The sequence below is a fragment of the Podarcis raffonei genome, chromosome 2, assembly GCF_027172205.1.
Source record: "Podarcis raffonei isolate rPodRaf1 chromosome 2, rPodRaf1.pri, whole genome shotgun sequence".
Taxonomy (NCBI): domain Eukaryota; kingdom Metazoa; phylum Chordata; class Lepidosauria; order Squamata; family Lacertidae; genus Podarcis; species Podarcis raffonei.
The window spans coordinates 93,985,579-93,993,849 of NC_070603.1; positions in this window are offsets into that span (position 1 = coordinate 93,985,579).

The window sequence follows — 8,271 nt, forward strand, 5'->3', positions numbered from 1 at the left end:
TTGGTATATTTATTATAACAATTAAAACAGCAGCAGGCCGGTAACAAACGAACTTTGTTTTCCAATAAGTTAGGAGATAAAAAAATTATACCTGATGGCAGTGTTTATCATTAGCTACCTAGCAGCATTGTATCTATTTGTTGTACTTAATAAAACTATGATAAATACATCTTCTGGCAGGATGTTAGTTTCAATGTGTGCTGTGCAATCTTCTCAAGAAACAGTAGCCAAGTCTAATTAAGTGCTTCCAATTAGAATTGTGTAGATAGGGAGGAAATTAATGGCTTCATTTGTACTATTTGTTTATTTCATTGTCAAGTGTACTGGATATAATTGTAGTGCCATGGAGAAATCATCAAAATTATTTTTTACCCTGTTAAGGCTCTGCTACATCAATTCACAGCAGAGGCCTCCCCCCTTCCTTTCTTCCATTCTCCCCTCCCCTTGCCTTTGAAGGCAAACAAGACCAGCTAAATAAAAGACCTTGACCAAGTGATTTTCCTTTTCAGAACTATTAAATTGAGAATGAATTTATTGAACAAAATAAAGGTTAACCTTCAATTAAGCATTACAAATATATTTAGTGAGATATTGAAAAGCTATAATGCCTCAGCAGCCCACACAGATCAGACAAAGCTGGAACAAAATGTAGAGAAACAGAAGGAATGTTCAGATGGTTAGCTACACCATGTGACTTCAACTTGGCTGACATATTAAATACACCTGTGTATTATATTATCATGTTAATTCAAACGAGTGGGGGTTAGAAATTTCAGTTCACGTTCACTCACAACACAGCATTATCATACTTTAATCAGCTTTGGTCCTTAATGAGCAGGTGAGCTTCATCATAGAATCACAAAATCATACTACCCTTTGCCCTTGGAAGCTTTTGGGATGTTGATGAAGAAGAGGGACATCACAAGAGTGGTGTTTCTAGGACTAAGGTGAAACTCTGAACCTCCCTTGGTTTTTTGTTTTTTTTTTGCTTTTGGATGCTGCATGTTGCTTAAGTAATCTTGTTATATGTAAAGAAATGTTCTTTGTGTGTTATTGTATTTCCTATTGTTTTGCTATAGTATTATGACTATAGTTTTGTGGTGTCTGTTTGAAATGTATTCTTTGTTGTAAGCTGCTTTGAGCACGATTTTTGTGTGTGAAAAAGCAGCATGCAAATAAATGAATGAGTAGGAAATAACATCTCTGCTCCAAGGGTCTGGTGTGAATTTTGAAGGTAAAAGGGTAAAGGACTGCTGGACAGTTATGTCCAGTCAATGGAACACCGTGATGGGAGCCAGAGCACGTGGAAATGCTGTTTACCTTCCCACCACAGTATCTATTTATCCACTTGTGCTGGTGTGCTTTCAAACTGCTAGCTCGGCACAGCAATGGCAGCTCACCCTACCATACAGATTTGAAGTGACCTTACAATTGGCAGGCCCAAGAGGCTCAGTGGTTTGGACCACAGTGCCACAGAAGACTCTAAAGAAGAACATGAGGGTGAATCCATGATGCCTTTCTTACAGGCCTGGAGCTTATGGCCTTGCCAGATGTCTGGTCTGACGGATATTGGCACCTTCCAAAGCACTGCCATTGTAAATTTTATCTTAAAAATTGTTGTAAAATTAGTGAGTGTTAAAATGTCATGGGTAAAGCATAGCAGATTTGCAGAGATAAATGATTGGACAAGAGGAAAGAAAAGGGTTGCTGAAAAAGTTTAAAATAGGGATGCAGAAAAGGGAGGCATGGGGAAGTCGTTGAAATTGGGTACGTGAAAAAATTCATGAAATTATACATGTTTTGTATGTTTGTTTGTGTTTGTTGTTTGTATTGTCTTATAATGTATGTTGAAAAGCCAATAATTTTTTTTTTTAAAAAAAACCAAAGCACTGCCTAAAAAAACCAAAGCACTTCCTTGGTTGCATGGTTTATTTCAACATAAAATTTTGTCTTCAAACAGAAAGAAGAAAAGCCATGTAGCATCTGATTGTTGTGCACTGACCCTGCAGTGCTTCTACCAGCTCACCTGTGGTAGTGTCATTCTGCCTTTTTTTTTGCCCTGCTCAGAAATACAATACTGTATCAATTGTCTGGGGCAGTTGTGCATTAGGGGGAAATTGATGCCTAGTCTGGAAACAGCACTGTAGCTTTAAAACTCACTGTGTTCATCAGCTTTCAATTTTCACTTATGCTCTCTTATTGATAGGCACTTTAATTAATGCATAGATCCACCTGGTGAGGCAGAGTGGAAAGCAATATTTGGTCTGCTGCTGAGCAGGAATTGAGAGCAGGGCAACCATGCCATGCTTCAGGGTGAAGCTTTTGGAAGCACAACAGCACAGATCCTCATTAGGGGTTAATTCTGTTATTGGTCTGGATGGCAACAGGCTCTTTGGCTGGAAAGTCTAGTCTGTTGTAGGGTTAGCTGTCAGTGAGGAAGCTGGTTAAGAATCGACTATTTGCGGAGTTAAATGGAAAAGTTATTCTAAATGATTTTCCCCCACCTATGTAGACCTGTAAATAATAAGAACCTCTGTTTTATTTCTCCTCATATTATGTAATTCTTTTTGTTCTCTTTACCCACAGTAAAGTATTTACCAACATTTTCTTCTCTGTCTGGACTCCATCTGCTTTATGCCACTCACTCTGCTAACAGAAGTGACCTTCTTCAGGTGGCGGGCATAGATAGATGAAGGCAGGAACTGATAAGCTAAATAGTACAGCAATGCTCCTTAAAGTGTTGACCCTAGGGGTGAGCAGGATACCATTTTGGCTAAGGGGACCTGGGGGAATCTATGCCAATCTATGGCCCTAGGAACATTTGGAATCTTGAGAAAGTGCCTCAGGCGCCAGTCACAAAATGGCTGTCACATCTAAAAAAGCAGAAAGAGACAGAACCACAAAACAGAGACAGAACCCCATCAGTCACTCAGACGATGGGAGACCACTTTTGACTACAAAAGTCACTGCCTTCACCGCATTGAAGTTCTTTGTCCCTCTCCTCAGTTCAAAAATCCTGGTATCAAATGAAATGTGTTTGTGGCATTCGTACAGAGCCTCTCATCGTTTCACAGACTATTGACCTGTATACCACTACTTTATTCTTCTGCTGCCACCAATTTTGTGGGGGAAAACCCAGGGTTCCCTGGTGAAGTATTGAGTCTCAGTCAGGTAGAGTTAACAATGAAGATTAAAGTTTATTTCAAACACAAACAAGTTTTAAAATATATTCAAAATGCTGTCACTCTATTCCCTCTCAGTCTTGTCCCTGTCTCTAACTCACTTTGACTCCTCTATCTCCCCCCCTGAAAAAGAACCAACCGAACTAAGTGTCAAAACCTCTGGGCTGAGCCTCAAAATCAGGTAGGCTCCGCCTCCGGGCTTTCTTATTGGTCAACCTGTTAACCCTTTCTCTCCCCCAATAAAAACGTATCCCCAAAGAATGGTCAAACGCCACAGTGTTAAAGGGTGTTTTCAGTGTAGGAGAGGCTGATCCAGAACAAACAGGAAGAGCAGTCAGTCTTGTGTGCTCTGGACTTTTGTGGGAATATTCACGGAGACCTTTTGCGGGCACCACAGGAAGTACCGGCAAGCACACTAGTGCCCATGACCATCACACCCATCATTGAAGTCCCTGGATAGGACAGCTCACAGACCACTGTGCAGGCATAACCTCTCACAGTGCTCCACTGTGTTGGCCATGTTCTGCTTCCCCAGCCCAGCTTTCTAGCTTCTGGCATAGAGAGCTTTCCTTTTATCTGGTTAATTGTAGGACGTAAGGGGACGGAGATAGACTTCTGTATACTTCATGTTCTGAACAGTTCTTAATGCTGCTCTGTTTAGAGAAAAAACCAAAAAACCCAAATATGCCTGGAAAAAGAAACAGTAAGAAAATTAGAGCATGTTTTAAAGCCTCTGAAATACAGGCATTTCTCAGAGCTGGAGTCAGGCTAATGGCTTGTTTACTGCCCAAATCAGAGAGATTAATCTGTGGCTTTAACATTTGAACAAAGGCTTTCCACTAAAGTATGAGTACCTAAGAATAACAATTTTCTTCAAGGGTAGGAGACTAATCAGACTCCTAGGTGAATGCTTTTCTTTCTAACCACTATTCTGCTTCTCAGAACCATGTCGGTACATTCTGTAAAACATTATTTTCCGGCTCCCAGCGGTGGGACATGGCGGCCTATCTTTCTGTTGGTTTCACTCTCTTCCCAGGGATTCTAGAAAAGCTATTTTAGCTGAAATGCTTGTTCACACAGACCAGTAAAACAAAAGGGCATACCAGCTACTGCATTGAAATATTATACAAACCCAGATTTCTAAAGTAGCGTAAGATGGATATTAGCCCTATTCAGGCATTATATCCACATGTCTAGAGTGAGGGACAGAGCAGAAATGTGCTTGTGTTGGTCCCAACCCCTGCACAACCCCTTTTCTAAAATACATGAAGAAAAGATGTATGCTGTGCAAGCCATGAAGGCTATGTTTTATGTCCACTGATAGAGGCAGTATGCTTCTGCATACTAGTAGCTGGGAATTGCAATTGGGGAGAGCATTGTTGTACTTGGGTCCTGTCAGCAAGCTTCCATAAGTATCTGGTTGGCCACTGTTAGAACAGAATGCTGGACTAGATGGGTCTTTGCCCTGAACAAACTAACGCTTCCAACTTCTACTTTATGGAGTAATTGACTGCATTTCTACACTGTACTTTATCCCAAAGGACCATAGGATGGTGCAGGGAGCACAGGGAGAGGAGGGGAAGAAGAAGCTTCACTGTACTAATGGGACAACTTTGTTAGATACCACCTTTAGTGTGAAACTCACTCCTAAGCGGGAAGGCAGAAAGTCACCATGGACAAATGGCGATGTGATGTTACCAGCAAAGTGATGAAGAGCACGACAAATGATAATAGAGATTTGATGTGAATCTGAGGATTCTTTCCTCATATTTCTGGGATTAGGAGGAAGGATGTCAGGGGTCAACAGGCACCATACCAACTAAGGACGATGTGAACCCTGCTTATTTTCTCTAACAGCCCCTGCCATTTAAAAAAGAAAACAGCTGCTTCTGAACTTACTTGAAAACATTGTGGGAACATATATTGCTCTTTCAGGGTGAGCAACAACGAAAAGGCTGTTGCGAGTCAAACAGTTGAGAGGCTCCTTTAAACTTCAAATGGCAGGATTCCTATCCGAAAAGCCATTTCCCACTACAAAAAATAAATAAAAACAACCCTGTGAGATCTCAGCCCTTCATCCAAAAGCAAGCTGGAAGAACCAACCACAATGTGACAGCTTAGTTCTGAAGCAGGAGTGCAGCATGCCATAAAAGACTTGGAAATCTCAACACAGATAAAGATGCAACATTTCATTGCTTTTAAAAGAAGGTGTGGTGGGTGGGAGGTGGGGGAGAAGCATTCCATTGGCACTTTTGTTTGCTCTTGGCAATCTTGCACATTACAAAAATCAAATTCTACTGTATGTGGAGGGAAAGGATGTTATAGTACATTGCCAAAATACCTAGGGTCTAACGGATAAACAAAAGGGTATCTGGAATGAGTCTGTAAAGAAAACAGATTCATCATCCAACTCATATGCTTGTCAGCTTCCCTTGTGCTCCGTGCCAGTGACATATTGCCAGTCTGTGGGTAGTCACCAGGTGTGTCGGGCAGGAGGGAACCTAACAGGTGTAGAGCACAAACCTGACATTTCTTTTGCATTTATAGCATTTTTGGAAAGGGGTCGAGAAGAACGGGAAGGCACATATCCCTGCTTAAGAGGAAGCAACTTCTAAAAGGGGATGATTACCCTGTCAGAAGACAGGCGAGGTTTCTCCATGTTCTATATTACTCGATCGGCATCCCCATTGCTAGCTCAGATTGAGAGGAAGAGCTAACCTGATGGTTGCTGAGCACTGTGAGCTGTTGCTATTAATCAAAATTACAGAAACACCTGTGCTAAATAGCTTTGTGCTGATCACTCTGCGGCGCCCTGGTGGAAATCTATCTAGAGTGCCCAACTGGGCAGGTGTCTCTTCCGAATTGCTGGAAATCATTGTTCAATAACAATCAGAATAATTTTGTCCCTCCCGTGCGGTTACAAAGCAGCAGGGTAAGCCGCAGCTTCAAGCATATGGGGAGAGCTCTTAAAGATTTCAGAAAGTTGGCTGTGATCAGTGAGAGGTGAAAAGAAAATCAGCTGACAACATTTTTGCAGGTAGCTTTATGCCTTTATTTTACATAAACAACATTTGCACATAAAGTCATCTGCGTGGGTTTTTTTTAAAAAAAGAAAAACAACTTCAACTGAGTTTTTAAAAGGATTATTATATCAAAACAATGTTGACTTACTGCCAAAGATATATGGGTGTTCTATTCCTACTGAGATTTCACCTAGTCTCAGGCTGACAGACTTGCATAATTGGGGAAATTGGCAGTAGCAATGTCACACAGTTACGATTTTTGCAAACGCTTTAAAGATTTTGTGAATAGATGGTTACCCTTATAATATAACTATTCTTAATATGATCAGCTGTAACCTCTGTGAATGAGAGGATGAGTGAATAATTGTAAAACTGAAGGTCTGCAAAGTTACCAAAGTAGGAAAACAGGTTTGTTTTAAGAAAAAAATATTCATTGGAAGAAGAAGAAAAAGTCACATTACAGGTTAACTGCCTCCTAGAGCAGGGATGGGGAGCCTTTTTGGTTTGGCATCTTAAAATAAGTTTTCCATATTGTGTCAAAACCCACAATTTTGAGTCAAATCTCTATGTGCACAAGGTTTTCCTCCATTCTTGGCATGCTCTCAGTGTTTTTTGTACTAGACAGCTCCTCAGTTTTTCCTGACCATCCGTAGTAGTAAAATAACGCTATAGATGTCAGCTCTTAATAATCCCAGCATTCTTCCACTGCTGAGGGCCATGCCCTATCACCTGGTTATGGGGTCAATGCTACTCATCTCAGCAATCAGTCTATGGTCTTTCAGAAAACTTCCCATTCTCCCTCTCTTCTAATTCAGCTAGATCAATTCACAACTCAGACTTCTCTTTATGTATGCAAGCATTTAAAACAAACTACTAACAACCAGAAAGCATGAACCTTTCAATTAATAGCAGGTACTATATAAGGTATATGTTTTCCCATGCTTATGTGAGATTACTATCCAATATATACATATATATCTTGAATCCGGATATCAGAAAATTGGTAATTTAAAACTCGGTGTCCTCTTTTTATATTTCATGTTGTTCTAGTTTGTCCATGTGGCTTCCTATCTTCCTCACAGGGTCTGTGGGCAAAGTTGTACTTAAGATTTCCAAGTGTGAAACCAGACAAAGCACAAATAGTGGATACACCACATGCAGTGTTGAAAGAACAATTATGAATCCGGTTCTCTTTGAAAATGCAGGTTCTTGATCTCTCTCTAACCTGTGTCTAGTATTGAGTGTAAAACTTCAAATTAAAGTGCTGAAAACAGAGCAGAAAAAGCTGCTAAGCAAAAAAACAAAACATATATGATGTTGGCACCAGTTGAATGATGCATTGTGGCATCCCATTAAATTGGGGCAAAAAAAATGTATATAGAAGAAGACTTTTATTTTTTATTTTTTAAATAATTTTTATTCATTTTCCAAACAAGTTTTATACAGTCAACAAATTATTTTACACTCATGCTTCAATTTTTGACTTCCCTCAGTTTCTCTGTCAATCTTTCGAAAAATTTCTATTTATTGGTGCATTTCTAAACATGATATTGCCTTTCCCCACTCCTTTTCCTCTTACTCTCTTTTTTGCAATATTTCTTACTATTTCACAGAGTCTCTTCAAAACCAACAAGCGTTGTCTGTGTATCACATATATTTTTCAGATATTCTGTAAATTTTCCCCAGTCCTCAATAAACTTTTGGTCTTTCTGGTATCGAATCTTCCCAGTCAATTTGTCCAATTCTGCATATTCGGTCAATTTCCTTCTCCATTCTTCCACTGTTGGAATTTCTTCCTGTTTCCATCTTTGGGCCAGAAGTAACCTTGCGGCAGTCACTGCATATTGAAACAGTTTACAGTCTCTCTTATTGATTTCATTTCCTATCATTCCTAATAGAAAGGCTTCTGGTTTTTTAACGAACGTATATTTCAACATTTTTTTCAATTCATTGTATATCATTTCCCAGAAGTCTTTCACCTTTTTACACTCCCACCACATATGATAGAAAGTACCTTCTTTTTCTTTACATTTCCAACACTTATTGCATGTTTTATACATTTTGGC